General features: G+C 25.4%; 1 protein-coding gene across 5 annotated transcripts in view; it reads left to right on the forward strand.

The window, feature by feature from the left end:
- Window positions 1-22,082, forward strand: part of LOC110600224 (ubiquitin-like domain-containing protein CIP73) — a 58,600-nt gene that overhangs the window by 20,356 nt on the left and 16,162 nt on the right. For 2 of the 5 annotated variants that reach the window (XM_043950422.1, XM_043950421.1), the window contains exon 1: window positions 20,802-21,049. The exons of the other annotated variants lie outside the window; for them this stretch is intronic. The gene's annotated coding sequence lies outside the window, so the exon portion shown is untranslated. Of the gene's footprint in view, window positions 1-20,801; window positions 21,050-22,082 lie in introns of those variants that run through there. 5 annotated transcript variants of the gene reach the window in all.

Here is a 22,082-nt window from a genome sequence, read left to right on the forward strand (position 1 = left end):
AAACTATTAATTGATTGAATTGTTCATATTTATAATTATTATTTTAATTATGTGTTCTTTCTTATTAATCAGAATTGGATACCATGAGTAAGCTGGAGGTGCTAAGTTTGAGCGGAAATAACATTACAAAATTTGTTAATTCAAGAAGTATTAATTAGTCTATTTTTTAATATTTTTTATTATTTTAAATAAAGAAATTTAAAACTGATATTTAGTTAGACATTTAATAATATTTAAAAATTATTAAAATCTAATAGATAAGGATACATTGAAGCGTCTAAATCAACCATAGATAGGGAGATTTTTAAGCTAAGAATGAATTACGATTCTTAACATTTTTATTATTATTTATAATCAAAATTTTTTATTATAGAAATTAAAACACATAAATTATGTATTTTTATAATGTTGCTCTCAATTTTTTTTTCTCTTATCACTGCTACTTGTCTATATAAAAAAATTAAAAAATAATGATAAAATTTATTAATAAAATTATAAAAAAGTATTTAATAAAATAAATTATTCATAGTTTATTAAATTACTTCCCGAAATTTTAGAGCTAATATTTTAGCTTTACGTAGTGTCTTATTACATTGTTTTAATATTGTAATTATAATGTCTTATTAAAATACAATTTTGCATATCAATACATTTTAATTTAATAATATTATCTCTATAATTATGAGATTTTTAATTCAAATTATTCTAGTTAAAGTTAAACAAAACAATTGATTAAAAAGAAAATAAAAATATATTGTGGTAATGGTTCATTATTTTTATATTGAGTGATTTTGATATTAAAACAAATTATATATTATAAAAATTTTGAAATTTAATAATAATTCTAGTTAAACAAAAAAAATGATTAAAAAGAAAATAAAATTATATAGTGGTAATGGTTCATTATTTTTATATTGAAACAAATTAAATATTATAAAAATTTTAAAATTTAATAACAATTTTTTTATAAATAAATTTGCAATCTGAAATACTATTTTTACAACAATTTCACTATTCTTTTCTAATTTTAAAATTTTTAACTTTAAGTATATTAATTTTTTATTTTTCAAATATTTATAGGATAAATTACTCACTTAATATTATTAAAAAGTGATTGTTATATATATTTATTTCTCTTTATTTATGCCATTAAAATTATATGACTATTCAAATTTTAAACTTTAAGTTGAAAAAAAAAAAAGCCCTATGAATAATATTTAAATTATTTAGTGACTTTCATAAACTATAAGACTTAAAAAAAATTGAAATTAATAAATTTTAATGGATGAATTAGTGAACAAAATAGGAGATGATTAGTTAATATTATTATTTTTATGTTTATATTATACTTTCTTAAGCAATTATTTTTATAATAAATCTATCATATTCATAAATAGATATATTTATTAACAGTATAAAAATAATAAATTGAATATGATTTACGTATTGGTTAGTGTGCAGATTTACCACATTATTGTTCTCTTAATTTTTAAAATTTATTTTAAATCTAGACCATAATTGAATCACTAGATTTGAAAATAATAATAATTGAATTTTTTTAAAAAAATCATAAATAAATATTGAATATATTTAGAGAAATTTATATTATTTTTCACTGTTTTATTATTTGTAGGAATGAGAAGCTTGAGAAATTTAAGAGCGCTTTATTTAGGTGGTATAATCACTATAAAAGGAAGTAGCACTCTATTAGAGTCATTGGGAGCATTGGCCCACCTAGAGATATTGGATCTAAGTGGGAGTAACTTTGAAGGGGCAACATTATCATTGGGAGCATTCACCAATCTCGAGACCCTATATATGAGGTGGAGTGATTTAAAAGGGATGAGATTTGCTCAAGGTTGGTATTTTTTGTAGTTATTTTTGTAATTACTGCTTTTCATTCATTAAAAAATTAATTAATATTTATTCATTATTCTTAAACAGACTCTAATCTCACCAATTTAAAAGAGTTATATTTAGATGGCTCTTATGTGAATGGAAACTTCCTCCAAAGTCTTGAAGTACTTCCTTCACTTGAAACATTATCAATGTGGGGATGTGGACTTAGTGGTATCATACCTGTGAACCAAGGTAAAACTAATGCAGTTTCTTTCTATTTGAGATCTCTTTCATTCGCTAAAAACTTAATTAAAATTTATTTATCCTTTTTAAACAGACTCTAATCTGACCAATTTAAGAGAGTTATATCTAGATGACTCTTCTGTGGATCGAAACTTCCTCCAAAGTCTCGAAGCACTTCGTTCCCTTGAAATATTATCAATGCGGGATTGTGGATTTAGTGGTATTATACCTGTGAACCAAGGTAAAACAAATGTAGTTTTTTCCTATTTGAGATCTCTTTTATTTTAATCACAAACTTTAGTTAAAATAATTTGTAAAGTCAATCATTTTCAGGCATTTGCAAATTGAAGCATCTCCAAATACTAGACATTAGCTACAATGATCTCAGTGGTAACTTACCTTTGTGTCTAGCAAATTTGTCTTCTCTTCGACAATTAGACCTCTCTTTCAATCACTTCATTGGAAACGTCTCTTCATCTCCACTTGGAGGTTTAACAAACCTCGAACATCTATCACTCTCAAACAATCTTTTTCAAATCCCAATCTCATTAAGTCCATTTTTCAACCATTCAAAACTCAAGTACGTGGAAAGTAGGGGTAACAAAATATTTGCAGAAGCAGATGATCAGTATTTGAACCCAAGGTTTCAATTAGAGAGTTTTGTTTTATCTGATGGTGGATATTATGGAGCATTCCCCAAATTCCTTTATCACCAGCATAACCTACAAGTTGTTGATCTATCACACAATCAAATGAGAAAAGGGTTTCCATCTTGGTTGTTACAAAATAACACCAAATTGAAAAAACTTTACTTAATCAACAATTCTCTGTCAGGGCCTCTCAAATTACCAATTCATTCCCATATGAATTTGTCAGCGTTGGATATCTCAGACAATTTCTTCCAAGGCTTCATCACACCAGAGATAGGAACATATCTGCCAAGATTGACATATGTAAACATGTCGGGAAATGGTTTCAGTGGTAGCATTCCTTCTTCACTTGGAAATATGAGCTTGTTGGAACGTTTAGACTTATCCAACAATAGATTGTCAGGTAATATACCAAAGGACTTAACCATTGGTTGTGTCTCATTGCAAGAACTCATACTTTCAAACAACAGTTTGCAAGGCCAAATATTTTCTGAAACCTCCAACTTAAGGTTTCTGTATGAGTTACAATTGGATGGCAATCAATTCACTGGCAGCATTCCACATAGCTTGTCTAACAGCTCCTTTTTACGAGTGTTGGATCTTAGTCATAACAACTTCATTGGTAGGATCCCAAGGTGGCTGGGGAACATGTACTTTCTTCGCGTTTTGGATCTTTCAATGAATAATATCTCTGGAAGTCTACCATCTAACTTTTGCCCTTCAAATATACAAGAGATTTATTTGTCTAGAAATGGGCTACAAGGGTCATTGGAGGATGCATTTTATGGTTGCTCTGAGCTAATTGTATTAGATTTGGGCCATAATCGTATGACTGGAAGCATTCCATCATGGATTGGAAAATTTTCTCAATTGAGCTACCTAATCTTGGGGCATAACCATATTGATGGGGAAATCCCAGTTCAATTGTGCAACTTGACTCAATTAAGTTTGCTTGATCTTTCTCATAATCATCTTTCTGGTCCCATTCTCCCTTGCCTAAGATCTACAAGCAACTCATATAGGCAGCAAGAAGGTTCATATAATGCTTCTGCTCCTGTTTCTATGGATGAACCTTTGGAATTCACAACAAAGAGTACATCCTATTCTTACCAAGGAAGAATGCTATCTTACATCTCTGGAATTGATCTCTCGTGCAACCATTTGACAGGCCAAATTCCTATTCAAATTGGGTACCTCAATGAGATCCATGTACTAAATTTGTCTCACAACAGTTTGACAGGAAAAATCCCAGCATCATTTTCCAACTTGCGCCAAATTGAGAGCTTAGATCTGTCATACAACAACTTGGAAGGGAACATCCCTCCTCAGCTTACTGAGTTAAATTTTTTGGAAGTTTTCAATGTGTCATATAATAATTTATCTGGCAGGACACTTGATAAGGTTGCACAATTTGGGACATTTGATGAAAGCAGTTATCGAGGAAATCCTTTTCTCTGTGGATGGCCACTGCCAAGAAATTGTACTGAAATGGTATCAACTCCATCAAAATCAAGAACTTCAATTGAGAATGAAGAAAGCAATGGCTTCATGGACATGGGTGTTTTCTACATAAGTTTTGGGGTGGCTTACAGTATGGTGTTGTTGACAATAGCTGCAGTTCTATACATAAATCCGTACTGGCGACGAGTATGGTTTTACTTCATTGAGGTGAGTATAGAGAATTGCTATTATTTTATAATCGACAATCTTGTAGTTTTATCCAAATTTAGATTTTGTAGCTTACGCAGATGAATTCATCTTGAAAGTATTCTGCAAGTTTTTTCTTTTTCTGTAGTTTCAATTGACCTCGAGATTGAATCTCAAGCAGTGATGTAAAATGTGTGTTTGAAATGCTATATTTACACCCAACATTGAATTTGCTTAAATCTCTTGTTTTTTTTTCCAACTAAGCTTTCTCAGTCCAAATAGTCTTTATTTTAAGGAGATTGGTTGCATTATTTCTGTAGTGTTGCTATCCATGCTTTAGAAAAAAGTCTTTGCAATTCCTACTTTGATGTTCTATTATGTATTGCCTATAAAATTTTCAAAAATTCTGAATAAATGAATCAATGAAAAATCTGTACTAAGCTGAAGTTGGTACCATTCCTCCCTAAGGTGAAAATCTCTCTCAACAAGACACAAGACACAATCCAAAACATCAGATTGCTAATCCAAGCAACAAGCAAACAACTATCTTTTATTTATACAAAAGCAAAGCAAACTCAGTCCAACTAAGACCAGCATAGTTAGTAGCATTATTTACCTTCACATGCTCACCCTACTCAAGGCTTAGCAAGCGCATATCTGTTTCTCTCCCCTCTTATCTGCCTCACCTTCGAAATTGGCAGTTCCGTCTCCCATAGAATTCAGGAGAAACTTCCTTCACTAGATGGCTCTTCTATGGATGGAAACTTCCTTCAAAGTCTTGAACAACTTCCTTCACTTGAGCTTTTGTCTTTAGTTGATTTGAATTTTACCCTACCAATCAAAGGTAGGTAATTTATTTCCTAACATTTTAAATTTGAGCAAGTTTAAAAATTAACTTAATGAAGATGAGTGTCTAAAACTCGTATAAAGAAATATTACCTAAACGTGATAAATTCTAATATCTATATTAAATTTGAGTCAGATCAAAATCACATTGAAAAAACTACTTAAAAAAGATAAGTGAAGGGTGGAGTATCTAAACTCTTATAAGAGTCTTATAGAGAGTATTATCCTGGGATCCAACAAATATATCATTATTTGTTTTTTTCCATATATTTAAATTTATTATTGATTAATTGATAATTTTTATTATTATAGACTTGCCATATATGTTGAATTACTCGACGCTGATCCAAAGTGTAGTGAATATAATTTCTCTATATGAGATATATTTTCTATTAATTAGAGATTTTAGCTAAATTATTTATAAATGAATAATTTTAAGGTATAAATGCTAAATATTAGCAGCAACAACATTGACAGTAGCTTACCATTGTGTCTTGCAAATTTGACTTTTCTTCAACTATTAGATCTCTCTTATAATTTTTTCAGTGGAAATATCTTTATCTCCTTTTAAGAGTTTAAGAGCCCTTCAATATTTAGATCTCTGAGCCAATTTCTTCCTATGTCACAATCTCATTGAGTCCATTCTTTAACCATTCAAAACTCAAGTACTTGTATAGTTCGTGTAACAAAGTATTTGCAGAAGCAGATCATCAGTATTGGAATCCTAGTTTTGAATTAGAGAGACTTATTCTATCTAGTGATGGATACTGTAGTGCATTCTCCAAATTCCTCTATTATCAGTATAACCTAAAATTTGTTGATTTGTCGCACATTCAAATGAGAAAAAGGTTTCCATCTTGGTTGTTACACAATAATACGAAACTAGAAATTCTTTTTTTCAATCTCATATGAGTTTGTCATGGTTGGATATCTCATACAATAGCTTCACTGGCTCTATTCTGATAGAAATTAGAAAGCATTTGCGAATATTGAGATATCCAATGATGTCAAAAAATGGTTTCAGTGGTAGTACTCCATATTCGTTTGGAAATATGAGTTCACTGGAAATTTTAGATTTATCCCACAACAATTTCACTGGAAGCATCCCAAGTAGCTTATTAAAATGTAACCAGTTGAAAATAATGGATGTCAGTTATAATCATCTCTCTGGTAAGCTTCCTAATTGGATAGGAAATATGTCTCATCTTCAAATTTTGGATCTTTCACAGAACAACATTTCTGGAAGTTTACCATCCAATTTCTGTCCAAGAGATTTACAGAAGTCCATTTGTCTAAAAATATGCTGCAAGGATTGTTAAAGGATTCATTCTATAATTGCCCTTCATTGGTGGTTTTAGATCTTAGCCATAATAATTTGATTGGAAGAATTCCAAAATGGATTGGAGAGATTCCATTGGGCTATATTCTCTTGAGTCATAATCATTTTGAAGGAGAAATCCCAATTCAGCTATGCAAGTTGGATAAGTTAAGCTTGATTGATCTTTCTCATAACAATCTTTCTGGTCATGTTCCTTATTGCCTAAGCTGTAGTGGTATTTTTTACCAAGATGCTGGGAGTTCAATATATCTTCAATTGCCTGTGGAGTTTACAACCAAGAACTCTTCTTATTTTTAACAACCAAGCATCCTCCGCTACTTTTCGGGAATCGATCTCTCTTGCAACAATTTGACAGGTGAAATTCCTCCTGAAATTGGAACTCTCAGCATGATCAAGGTATTGAATTTGACACATAACAAGTTGATTGGTGCAATACCACCAACATTTTCAAACCTGGGGCAAATTGAGAGTTTGGATCTTTCTTATAACAATTTGGAAGGGAAAATTCCTCCTCAACTTACTCAGCTATATTCTCTAGCTGTATTCAATGTAGCACACAACACTATCTGGCAAAACACCTGAGAGGGTTGCACAATTTGCAACATTTGACCAGAGTAGCTACGAGGGAAATCCTTTGTTGTGTGGACTGCCACTGCCGAATAATTAAAGTGAATATAACGAGTTGAGGCGTGTATCAATCGACTTTTCAACTTAATCATTAGATTATTCTATTAAGGATCGATTTTTCAATTTTATCAAAGTGAATATAATAAATTGAGGCGTGTATTATTTGATTATAATTAAATAATTAAATCAAATCAATATATTTCGATTATTTTAATAGATATACTTTAATTATTTTAATAAATATATATTTAGTGCAGTTCAGTTATCATCAATTAATGATTTTTTATTATTCATTTAATAAGTTTTAGTTATTTATTTGATTATTTTAAAATTAACCGAAATAACTGAATTTTTATTAAATAATATATTTAATTATAATTTTATTAATAAAATATTATTTATAATAATTATTTTTATAATTTATTACTATTATTAATTTTATAATAATTATTTTATTAAAATAAGTTGTATTTTTTATTATTTTTAAAAATAAAAATCATAATTGTATATTTTTAGTACATATTTAATGAATCAACAACATGAAAATTTTTTATTTTGTTTTGTTTATAATCTATAACAAATCAAACAATTCAATTTTAGTTAGATTTAATTTCCTTTTAAAAGCCGAAAAATTTTACTATAGTTTGGTTAGTTTATTCAAATGCTCATCCTAATAACAAATATGATTATTATTCCAAGTATAGATTATTATTTCAAGTATAGAGAATCGTGAATTTTTATTTTCCAAAAATAATATAATAATGATACTGTATTGTTGATTTTTATAAGTTTGACCGTTAAACTCCAATTTTTATCTCTTTCTAGGTTTTTTTCAGAGAGTAAAACTCTTTTTTTTTTTCTTTCGTGGTTGCTCGAGAGTTTAATCTCTTATTTTTTGTCGTCCTCGGTTTCCTTTTTTCCATTTCCTTTTTCAGTGTCCGAAGTGTGGGTTCCTTTCCCACCTCCGACTAGTGGTTTTTTGGTTGTTTGTTTCTTCCTTCTTTTTATTTTTTTTATTTGATTTTCTCCAGCAGACTTGTAATTATAAGAGAGAGTTTTTTTTAATGTTTGCCATTGTTTTTAAAAAAAATATTTTTTATTGATTAATTTTTTTATTTTCTTGATAAAAAATATTTTCTGTTAACTAAATTTTTTAAACGTTTCAAACACAAAAAATATGAAAAGTAATATTTTTTGTAAAATAAAGTTTAAACAATTTTACAAATAATGGTTTACATTTTTAAAAAATAGATAATTAATGTTTAAATTCTTAACTTGGATTCTTGAATTTTTTTTTTTTAAGTTTCATAATGGTTTCCACTTAAAGATAGACTTTTACAGCTTTTGAAAAGTGATACAATTTGCATGATGTTGAATGGATTTTTTAATTGTTAATTCTATAAAAATTTTGTATTATTAAGTGAATTTATTTTTATGGATGAACAATATTTTTTCTTTCATAAAGTTAACGTTTTTTTTAATAGAAACAGTGGTCATAAAAAAAATTAAACCTTTTTTAAATTATGGTGATTTAATTCAAAAGTTTTAATTTTTAATATCACAAATCAAATTCTCAAAAATTTTAGAATTTTATCTAAATTTAAAAAAAAAATTAGAAAAAGTGTCTAATCCTTGTCATTTTTTAGTATTTTTTTTATAAAATCCATATGTTTACACGTAAATTATTAAAATTTTCAATTAAATTATAAAACAGCACAAACTTTGGGTTTTTCTGTGCCAGGCCTATTTTTAAAAAATATTATGTGGCATGTTGAGTAAAAAAATAACACACATTCTATAATACATTTTTCTTAATTTTTGATCTTAAATGTGAAATAAATAACTAAAAGTTATTTTAGATAAAATAGAGATTGAAAAAAAAAAAAAAAAGAAGAAGAAGAAGATAGAAGAAAGAGAAGAGCAGAAACAAAGTTTTGTCAGAGGAAAATCGTTAAGGATCCTTATGGGTCTTTTCTTTTGGTTGGCATTTGGTCCTTTTGAGAGGGGGAGAGATGTTACAAACAGTATTTTATTCCTTTTCTCTTTCAGTGTTCTCCTCGCTCAGATGGCCTTGGGGTGGTTATTGTTTTCTTTTACTTTTTCCCTTTCTAAGTTTCACTGTTTCATAGTGAGAGACATTTTGTGGTAAACCTGTATCTCGAAGGGTGTTCTGATTGACTTCTGAAGAGTATTATCAATCAATAACATTGCATTTCAAGAACTATTATATTGGGTCGCTTCCACTCTTGTTGGCCGATAATTGATTGGATTCTATGCGTCTCCTTTTTGTTGTGATCGATGCCGTTTTACTATTCATATGTCGTAAGTCTTCTTTCGCTTGCATGTCGCTTGTCCGGTTGTTTTTGTTGATTTCACTCCAAGCTCATTTCTGTGACTGTAGTGCTCTGCTTTCTTAGTTAGGAAGGTGACCTTTGCGTTTTTTTAGTTAGGAATGTGACTCTCTGCGTTTATTGACTATAAATAGTGAGGTAGGTCAGTGTGTTGTCTTGATCGATTATGTTCTTATTCCTTGATTGTACTCATAGTGATTCAATATTTTATTTTGCTGTCTCTTTTTTTTAGTGTGTCATGAATGCCATTGTCAATATTATTTTTTAGACAGTACAGTGAAATGAAACTCCGATCATCTCATCTTAGTGATTGTGTGTGACTTGATTTATTATTTGGTGTTTCACATAATTTGATTTATTTATCTTATTATTTTATTTTGGTGTGTGATTTTAATTCTTTGTAAACCCAATATACACATTGATAAGAAAAAATAATAACTAAAAAAATTAAAAATTTGAATGAAGTCGCCAAAGCCGATAGAAGTGTAGGCCTTTCATGTCCACATATTTTGGATAATTACAATTTAATCCTTATAATTAGTAAAATCTCTATTTTTTAAATCTATCTATTAAACTTTAAATATTTAAATAAACTTATAAATTAGTTTTTACCGTTAAATTATTATTAAAAACTACCATTAATTTTTAAAAAATATTAAAATACCCTTTGTTATATTTTTAATATAAAATAATTAACTCCTTAAACTTTAGTAAAGTTTTAATCCCATAGTTTAAATATTTATATATTTTTTTACAATTCACTTTAACACTTTTAGATATTAATCTCTAGTATAACAATTATTCGTGAGTAAACATATAAATTTACAAATTGATCTCTAATTGTTATGCTTATTTATAAATAAATCCTTGTATTTTTATTAATTAATAACTATATATTATAATTATTTATGAATAAGCCCATACATTTCATAAAAAAATTCCTAAAGATAATTATTTATAAATGAACCCTTTTTGTAAATTTATCCCCAAATATATAATTATTGATAAATGAACAAAAATTTTCAAATCAATCCCTCATATTATAATTATTTATGAATAAGCTCATGCTCTCACAAATTAATTTTTAGATATTACAATTATTTATAAATAATCCAAATATTTTACAAAATAATTCCTAAATTATTATTTAATTTTTATAATATAAAAAAATTTATTAATTCATTCATTAAATTTAAAAAATATATTAAAATATTTTTAACGTTTAAAAAATTTATTAATTAATAATTCAATTAATTATTATAAAAAATTTAAAATATTTTTAGTATTGAAAAATTAATTAATAATTTTTTTAAAAATATATAGAACAAATTATTAAATTTTTTAAAATTATAAAAATTAAATAATAAAATATTTAACTAAAACATCCACTAATAAACTTTTAAAATATTTTAATATATTTTTTAAAATTAAAAAAATAATTAATAAATTTTTCTCTAATATAAAAAGTAAATACGGTTGCTATCACTACTTCTATTACAACCATCTGAACATTGTTTCTACCATTAACACTACTAAGTTATTATTATTACTCTTTCTAAATCACTGATATCACTATTTAGCTATCGATTATTAAAATATTATATATTTTGTAATTACAATATTATATTATTTCATTATCACATCATATAATTGATTCTATGTTACTGTATTCTGTTAAAGTCTTTACATTTTACTTGTGACAAAGGAAAAGGGAAAAAAATAAAAAAAATTTACTTTTTATATTATTAATATTTTTTATATTAAAAACATTTCATTTATAAAAGAACATATTGTATAGGAAAAAACAAATTATTCTCAAATTTTGTGCTATACCATTTTCATTGTTAAAATTAAATAATTATTTAAAAAATATTACTGTGCAATAATAAAATTTAATCATATTATCCCAAAATAAATAAATAATACAAATTAAAAGATTATAAATGAAATTATATATGAACTTTTATCATTTCATTACACATTTAGGTTTTTATTTTGAAAAAAAAAATTACTTTTTATATTATTAATATTTGATAATACTCAACTAAATACTACGAAGAAGAATATAGTGAGGGTCCCTTTTCGATGAGAAGTCTTGCTATTCGTGGAAAATGATAACATATAATTTTAAATATTAGAAAAAATATTAAAGACTTTGATTATGATAGTTACATCAGAGAAATTTAGATAAGCCAACATTTTCATAACTCCAATAAAATATTTTATAAAAATTTAATTTATTAATTATTTATAATGAAAAAATAATAATTTAGTTTTTATTTTTTTAAAATGAATAGTTTTACTTTGAAAAGTTTAAAGGAGATAAAAATTATGAAAATTTAAAATATTAATTTATTTAAAAAAAGGAAACCGCAGGACTGTTAGCTATTGACAAGTAAAAGACTCCCATGAAAAGATGACTGAGAAATGACATCTTGCCGCGTGAAGACTTCTCCAGCTTTGCATCATGGAATGGACTATCAAAACCAGCCAGCACGGCTCAACCCCAGGCTCTCATCCAAAAAAGAATATTTTGCACCTTTTTTTTATAATTATAATCTATTTATTATTTTTAATAATAAAAATTGATCTTAAATTATACTTATTAAGAAAATTCATTATTAGAATTGATAAAAAATTGAAATTTTTTTACAATGATGTCTTTTAGTTATATTAAATATTAATTTAAAATGTTGGTTATTATGATGACATAATATTTAATAATTATTAAAAAAAATTAAAAGAAATACATTTAAATTTTAAATGCATTCAAAATTTAAAAATATTTTTTTTTTCGATATATATTTTTTTAATTATTTTTTCAATATATCAAAAACGTGTTCTAAATAATAAAGGTATGCATTTAAAAAAGAGAATTTAGAATATATTTGATATTATTGTTAAATTATATTGTTGTTAATATGAAAAACTTTTATTTTAATTAAGGAAATTTTTTTTTCTTATAAGATTGACTTAAAGACAAGGTCTTCTTTAAAAATTAAACATTATTCACAGAAAATTAACTTACCGAAGATGATTGTCTAAAACTCCTATAAGAAAATATTATCTAAACGTGATAAATTTTAATATCTATATTAAATTTGAATCAGATCAAATTCATCTTAAAAAAATTAAGTGAAGAGCGGAGTATCTAAACTCTTATAAAAATCTTATAGGAAGTATTTATCGTGGGATCCAACAAATATATCATTATTTTTTTTTCCATATATTTAAATTTATTATTGATTAATTGATAATTTCTATTATTATAGACTTGTCATATATGTTGAATTATTCGACAGTGATCCAAAGTGTAGTGAATATAATTTCTCTATATGAGATTTTTTTTTATTAATTAAAGATTTTAGCTAAATTATTTATAAATGAATAATTTTCAAGTATAAATGCTAGATATTAGCAACGTTAACATCCGCGGTAGCTTATCATTGTGTCTAGCAAATTTGACTTTTCTTCAAGGATTAGATATTTCTTATAATTTCTTCTACTTAGATCTCTGAGCCAATTTCTTCCTAAGTCCCAATCTCATTGAATCCATTCTTTAACCATTCAAAATTGAAATACTTGTATAGTTCGGGTAACAAAGCATTTGCAGAAGCAGATCATCAGTATTGGAATCCTAGTTTTCAATTAGAGAGACTTATTCTATCTGGTGATGGATACTGTAGTGCATTCCCCAAATTCCTCTATTATCAGCATAACCTAGAATTTGTTGATTTGTCGCACATTCAAATGAGAGAGGTTTCCATCTTGGTTGTTACACAACAATACGAAACTAGAAATTCTTTTCTTGATTAACAACTCTCTCTCAGGGCCTTTCCGGTTACCATTTCACTCTCATATGAATTTGTCATGGTTGGATATCTCCTACAATAGCTTCACTGGCTTTATTCTGATAGAAATTGGAACGCATTTGCGAAGATTGAGATATCCAATGATATCAAAAAATGGTTTCAGTGGTAGTACTCCATATTCGTTTGGAAATATGAGTTCACTGGAAATTTTAGATTATCCCACAACAATTTCACTGGAAGCATCCCAAGTAGCTTATTAAAATGTAACCAGTTGAAAATAATGGATGTCAGTTATAAGCATCTCTCTGGTAAGCTTCTTAATTGGATAGGAAGTATGTATCATCTTCAAATTTTGGATCTTTCACAGAACAACATTTCTGGAAGTTTACCATCCAATTTCTGTCCAAGAGATTTAACAGAAGTCCTCCTGAAATTGGAACTCTCAGCATGATCAAGGTATTGAATTTGTCACATAACAAGTTGATTAACAATAGCAGCAGTTCTATACATAAACCCATACTGGCGACGAAGATGGTTTTACTTCATAGAAACGAGCCTTACCAATTGCTACTATTTTCTGGTGGACAATATTCCTCTACTGTCCAAATTTGGACTTTCATAGAATTGAGGCTTGACAAGTTCAATGTTTGACTATCTGTGTTTTCCAATGTTCAATTAATTGCATTTTGTTCTTGATTTCTGTCATTTGTAATTAATCTAAGCTAATTTTTGTTTGAAATATAATTGCTGGACATGGTTAATATTACATGTTAAGTTGTGATTCGCTTCTTCATGGATGAGAGACTATGAAAAATTATTCAAAACATTGTTAATATCTCCATTATTCAAATAAATTTTTATAAAACTATACAATAATTTCATATTTTTTAAATTAAAAAATATTAAATTTTTTCATTTCAAATAATAATGAAAATTATACTATCTCACTTCGCGCCCTAATTATAAAAAAAAAACTCTAAATTTCACTAGCTGTGACAATTATATCAAAACATTTTTCTTAATAAATATACTTCAAATTATAGTGATGGAATTAATTGTAGACTAATGATAGCTAGTTAATCCAAAGAAGCCACATGATACTGCCACGTATTAGAGTCGGGTGTTTTGATTAGCCTAGCTGGACGATCCAACCAGTGGAAGAGATGTACATGGGGTTTATGAAGAAGAACTAGGTCAAGAAGCCAATGGGGCTTGACTCAATTTTGGCACTCTAATGCTTAACTTAATGAGAGTTATAAGGAAAAATATTAGAGAGCAAAAAAATGGAAAGAGAACTTAAAAGATGTAGTGCGGTTCAGTTATTAGTTAATGATTTTTTTTTTATCCATTTGATCATCTCTCAATTAATTGAAATAACTGAATTTTTATTAAATAATATATTTAATTATAATTTTATGAATAAAATATTATTTATAATAATTATTTTTATATTATTATTATTATTATTGTTAATTTTATAATAATTATTTTATTAAAATAAGTTATATTTTTTATTATTTTTAAAAATAAAAATCATAATTGTATATTTTTAGTACATATTTAATAAATCAACAATATGAAAATTTTTTACTTTGTTTTGTTTATAATCGATCACAAATCAAACATTTCGATTTTAGTTAGATTTGATTTTCTTCAAATTTTAGTTTGATTAATATTTTAAGAGCCGAAAAATTTTTAGTTTAATTTGATTAGTTTATTTAAATGCTCACCCTAATAACAAATATGATTATTATTCTAAATAGACAATCATGAATTTTTATTTTCCAAAAATAGTGTAGTAATAAAATTGCATTGTTAATTGTTATAATTTTGACCGTTAAACTCTAATTTTTATCTCTCTAGAAAAAGAAAGAAACTCTTTTTTTTTTCTATAGTTGCTTGAGAGTTCAATCTCTTATTTTTTTTTTATGGTGCGTAGTTTTTTTCTGCCGATTTGCTTTTCACTTTCCAAAGAGTGGATGGTTTTTTAATTATTTATTTCTTATTTTTTTTATTTCTCTTATTTGATTTTGTCAAGTAGACTTGTAATTATAAGAGAGAATTTCTTTAATGTTTACCGTTGTTATTTGATGCTAGGTTGCTATATTGTTTTTCCTCTGCATGCAAGTGGTTAGAGTCTCATATTGATTATTCTTCCTTCTATCTCAAGTCTATCACCATTAAAACAATAGTGGCTCGTGGAGCAAAATTTCAAAAGGCGTGATTTGGGTCGTCGAAGAGTCCATCTCGTTTGCCTTCGTCAGCATTTTCTTTAATATGTGGATGGCCCTGACTCAATACTTTGCCTTCCTTACTTCGACATGTGTTTTAGACCTTTTCAGCTTGTTGATGGAGTTTTTAGTGCTCTTTTCGGCTAGAGACAGCAGCTTTAAGAAGCGGTATTCCTGTTTCACCTCTATTTGATATTCCACTATTCAAATCTAAGTTTTTAAATTGTTTAGGGTTTGGACTGGACGATATATTTGGTTTTTTTCAATCTTGACTCTACAGGCTTTTATATATTTACACTTAGGCTATGAGCCTTTTTAATAAAATATCTTAATCTTTTGAGGAAAAAAAATTGAATATTAAAAGTGCTATCATTTAAGTGTTACAAGCATTAGACGAATGCATGATAGTTAATAATATGATAATGGTTATTAAATTTAATGAACTGAATCAAAAAGTTATTTAAGTTAATTTTAACCTGTTATTATAATTGTTATCAATACATTTATAAGTTAGGAAAATTATACAAAACTAATGAGTTATAAAGAAATTATAAAATTGAGTTGGAAATACATTTCATATCGGTGATGTATAAATTACGGGTGTTTTATATAAATTGCTAATTCGATGTATAAATTACGGGTGTTTTATATAAATTGCTGATTCGAAGTAATAGATAATTTATATAAACTATTTTTTATCAAGTAGATAGTAAATTTAAAATTTATTTAGGTTAGTAATTATATTCTTAAGGCATTTGTGCCGCTTAATATTGGCTTAGCTTTGATCCTTTAGGATTGCATTTATACCTAACACTAAATAAAGACATGTGGAGTAACTGTGTAGCTCCGCACCTGCGTTCGACATTGCCTCCTACCAAGCGGGTGTTAAAATTTGAGATGGATGATGATTTGAACTCTTACGTGGCAAGAGTATTAACTCAACATATTAATTTAACGAGAAAGTAAAACTAACTTCTATTACATTATTTAAGATATATTAATTAAAACCATTAATTGAAGTTAGAGAGCATTTGGCTTTTAACTAAAAAAAAAAAAGAAAATAAATTATATTTCAAAAATATTTTTATTTTTTTATAGAAAATATTTTCAATGAAAATTTATTTTTTAATAAAATAACTTTTTTTACTTAATTTTAATTTAAAAAATAAAATTTATTAATAAATTTATATATAAAAATCTTAATAAAAATTTTAAGGTGTAGAAAATTATTTTCTCTTTTTAAAAAATAATTTATTATTTTTTTAATCAGAAAAATATTTTCTGTATTCTAAATTTTCTGCGTGAAATATTAGAAAAAAAGAAAATATTTTTTTAAAAATATTTTTTGTAAAATAAACGAAGTATTAATTAAAATAAAATATAAAATTACTATCTATAATTATAAAAAGAAATGACCCTAACTTATTTTGTTTAAATTATAAATTAAATTTATAAGCACATAAAATATTATAAACAAATATGAGAACATATTTTTAAAACTTATAAATTAATTTGAGCAATTTATAATTTAAAACAAACACATCTTAAAATCATTAAAGCTAGGAAAGATTGTATTTCATAACCATTACCCCTTTAATATATTATATATATAAATATTTAAAATATAAAGAATATTATATACCTTTCGTTTTATAATTTTTATTTATTTTATTTTTTTACATATATTAAAAAATATAATTTTTTAATTATACTCATTTAAAAAATATTAAATTTATTAAATATTAAAAAATATTTTAAATATTTATTTAGAAAAATAATTTTATTTTAAAATTAAAATAAAATTTAAAAAGTTATTATAATGTAAAAAATGTTTTAAAATAATTAAAAAATAATAAAAATTATAAAATTAAGAGAATATCATTTAATATAAACTAATATTGCTAATAAAAAAATTAATTACAATTAAGTCTCCGTAAAAAATAATATGTATTTGAAAAATATTTTCAATCAAATAATGTATTTTCTACAACTTAATTTTAATTTAAAAAATAAAATTAAATAAAAATTTATATAAAGTTTTAATAAAAATGTCGCAAAAAATGACTTAATTTTTTTACAAAAATTATTTTTTTAAAGTGAATTTTTTATAAAAAATATTTTTATATTAATTAATTTTTATTTTTTCATAAAAAATATTTTCTGTTAATTAAATTTTTTGAGTATTTCAAATATAAAAAATATGAAAAATAATATTTTTCGTAAAATAAAGTTTAAACAATTTTACAAATAATGATTTACTTTTAAAAAAAATAGATAATTAATGTTTACATTCTTAACTTGGATTCTTGATTTTTTTTTTTTTTTAGTTTAATAATGGTTTACACTTAAAGATAGACTATTACAGCTTTTGAAAAGTGATACAATTTGTATGATGTTGAATGGATTTTTCAATTGTTAATTTTATAAAAATTTTGTATTATTAAGTGAATTTATTTTTATGGATGAACAATATTTTTTCTTTCATAAAGTTAACGTTTTTTTTAATAGAAACAGTGGTCATAAAAAATTAAATCTTTTTTAAAATATGGTGATTTAATTCAAAAGTTTTAATTTTTAATATCACAAATCAAATTCTCAAAAATTTTAGGATTTTATCTAAATTTAAAAAAAAATTAGAAAAATTGTGTCTATACTTATCAGTTTTTGTTTTTTTTTATAATATCCATATGTCTACACGCTAATTATTAAAATTTTCAATTAAATTATAAAATAGTGTAAAATTCTAGTTTTTTTGTTCCAAAGTCTTTTTTTTTTTTCAAATATTATGTGGCATGTTGAGTGAAAAAATAACACACATTTTTCTTTTTTTCTTTTAGTGTTTCCCTTGCTGAGATGGACGTTGAGATAGTGCTTACATGGTAAGGAACATCTTGAGGTAAATCTGCATTTTGAGGGTATTTTGATTGGCTTCTGAAGGGTATTATTGATCGGTAACATTGCATCTCAGAAACCATTATGTTTAGTCGCTTCCACTCTTGTTGGCCAATGATTAGTTGGGTTCTACGCATCTCCTCTTCATTGTGATCGGTGTTGTTTCTACTATACATATGTCGCAAGCCTTCTTTCTCTTGCATATTGCTTATATGATTGTTTTCATGTTGGTTTCGCTCCAAACTCATTTATGTGATGGTTGACTGTAATGGTAGTGCTATGCTTTCTTAGTTTTTGAGAAGGTGGCTCTCTGCGTTTATTGATGGTAAATGATAAAATGGGTCGGTGTGTTGTCTTGATTGATTCTGTTCTTGTTATTTGGTTGAACTTGTAGTGGTCTCTTATTTTTTAGTATATCATCGATAGTTGATGGTGTAGTCTTATTGTCATTATTGATGTTGCTTTTTAGATGGTACAGTGGAATGAAGCTCTGGATCATCTTATTTTGGTGTTGTGTTTATGACTTGATTTATTATTTGGTGTTTCACATAATTTGATTTGTTTATCTTATTTTACTGTTTCACATAATTTGATTTGTTTATCTTATTTTGTTGTTTATCGCATAGTTTTAATTCTTTGTAAATCCAATATATGCATGAATAAAAAAAATAATAACCAAAAGTTAAAAATTTGAATGAAGTCGCCAAAGCTGATAGAAATGTAGGCCTTTCATGTCCACCTATTTTGGATAATTACAATTTAATCCCTATAATTAGTAAAATCTCCATTTTAATATCTCTATTTTTTAAATCTATCTATTAAACTCTAAACATTTAAATAAACTTATAAATTAGTTCCTACCATTAAATCATTATTAAAAACTATCATTATTTTTAAAAAAATATTAAAATACCCTTTATTATATTTTTAATATAAAATAATTAACTCTAGTAAAGTTTTAATCCCATAGTTTAAATATTTATATTTTTTTTTACAATTCACTTTAATATTTTTAGATATTAATCTCTAATATAACAATTATTCGTGAGTAAACACATAAATTTACAAACTGATCCATAATTATTATGTTTATTTATAAATAAGTCCTTATATTTTTATCAATTAATAACTATATATTATAATTATTTATGAATAAGCCCATACATTTCATAAAACAATTCCTAAACATAATTATTCATAAATGAACCCTTTTTGCAAATTTATCCCTAAATATAAAATTATTGATAAATAAAAAAATTTCAAATTAATCCCTCATATTATAATTATTTATGAATAAGCTTATGCTCTTACAAATTAATTTTTCGATATTACAATTATTTGTAAATAATCCAAATATTTTACAAAATAATTCTTAAATATAAGTATTTACCACTGGTGTCTTTTTTTTACAAAATTAAGGTATATAATTATTCCAAAATATAACATTTTAAAAAATTTACATGAATTTTTCTATTAATTTTAGTCAATAAATATTACAAAAAAGTCTATAACCCTCAATATATAAGATTAGCTAGTAAATTTTTTAAAATATTAGAGATATTTTATTATATTTTTCGTAATCCAACTAATAATTTTCTTTTATAATATAGAGACAAAATAGTAAAATTTTCATTATAATATTAGCAATCAATTTTAAAAATATAAGGCTTATGAATTAAATAATAATTGCATTTAAGTATCAATTTGTCAAAAATAGATTTATTTGTAATTAAATATATTTAGAAATTATTTTTGTAAATTATAAGAGTTTATTAAAAAAAATTAGAAATCAATTTATAAAAATATATATTTTATTTGCAAATAATAAAATTAAAAATTATTTTTAAATTTTAAGGGTTTTTTGAAAATAATTAAAATATTTAAAAATTAATTTATAAAAATATAGTTTTATTTATAAATAAATATAATATTAAGGAATCAAATTATAAAATTATAAGGATTTAGTTATAAATATTATAATAGGTAAATAACAATTTATAAATATTAAAGTACATTATGAAAAAAATGAGTTTTAAATTAAAGGACTAAATTATAAATTTTATTAAATTTTAAGAATTTAATTTTTTTCATATTAAAAATATATTAAATAGTATTTTAATTATTTTTTAAAAATTGACAATAATTTAACAATAAATCTAATGGTACGACTAAATTACAAGTTTATTCTTCAAATGTTAAAGAATTAAGTAGGTAATTTTACAAATATAAGGATTACAGTGAAAATTTTATTAAATTATAAAGATTAAACTATAATTTACTCATTCTTTTAAATATTAAAAAAAATCCCCAAAATAATTCATAGAACATGAAAAAGGAGGGGAAAAAAATCATGCTCTAAAGAAGAAGCATATCGATATTTCCCCCCTCGTCCGATAATCGGGTCCTCAGGTGTCAGCTCTTTAGGCCGTAGCTGCGAAAAATACAGAGAGAGAGAGAGCGCAGTAATTTGTAATTCTCTCCTCTCACATCTACTCCACTCATACATACGTCTCTCTCCATCTTCTTCATCTCCTCAATCTCCTCATCAAGCAGTTTTCTTTCTTAATTTCAGGTATTTTGCGCCATATGTTTTCTCTTTTTCGTTCTCTTTTTATTATCTTTTTCTATGATTTTGTCTATTAGGTTTTCTAGCTGCGAATTTTGAAACTTCATGATATGGGTTTTCTGTGTTTCTGATGAATGGGTAGCTTCGTAGCTGAAATTCTCGCGCTTTTCTTCTTTCATTGTGATTTTGCAAGCCCTAGGTTATTTTGCAAAATTCAAATAACATAAGATAATTATTTAAATTTATCTGCTTCAAGGTTATAGTTTGCTACCTGATAAAATTTTACCACAAATCATATACATTTAATTTTATCTTTAATATCTTTAAACAATATAATGTGAGAAAAGTAGTTAAAGAGACAAGACATACAGTTATTTCACGTTAATTTTTTTCCATTGTAAATTCTCCAACTCATAATTGGCAGAACTGAATATTCTACAATTTGGATTTCTACTCAATTCAATGGCAGCAATAGGAAATTTTCTGCCAACAAAAAACTATTAAAAAGTTATAGGGATTTTGAATTGTTTATCCAGTGATTCTTCTGGGTCAGTAAAGAATGGAAGACCATTTAATAAATTTTAATGCTGTGCATATGATGTGAATTCAGGGTTCATGTAACCTTTCTAGATGCAGCGGGTGTCGGTGGCCTGGGATTTCTATTCCATTCTTCCTTCTTATGGGTGCATTAGAATTCTATTAACTAAAATTTGAACAAGGTGACAACATCAATTGTCTAAGCCATTGCTGTTGTAATGGAAAAAAAGGAAGTAGGTTTACTCAATTTCATAATTTTATAAATTTTATATGAATTTAGTCAATATATGCTACATATTTACCCTTCCAAGTTCCAACACCTGAAATAACTAGCTCTAGAGAAGAAATACTTGAGTTACATAAGATATTTGGTGTTCACCACTAAAAAAATTTACATTTTACCTTGTTCTGCAAAGTTCTTGTAGTGACACTTCTACCAACTTGAAGATTAGTGAGAATCTTGTTAAAATTAAACTTTGGGAATGAATTTGGGTTGTGAGAG

The sequence above is a fragment of the Manihot esculenta genome, chromosome 14, assembly GCF_001659605.2.
Source record: "Manihot esculenta cultivar AM560-2 chromosome 14, M.esculenta_v8, whole genome shotgun sequence".
In the NCBI taxonomy this organism is placed as follows: domain Eukaryota; kingdom Viridiplantae; phylum Streptophyta; class Magnoliopsida; order Malpighiales; family Euphorbiaceae; genus Manihot; species Manihot esculenta.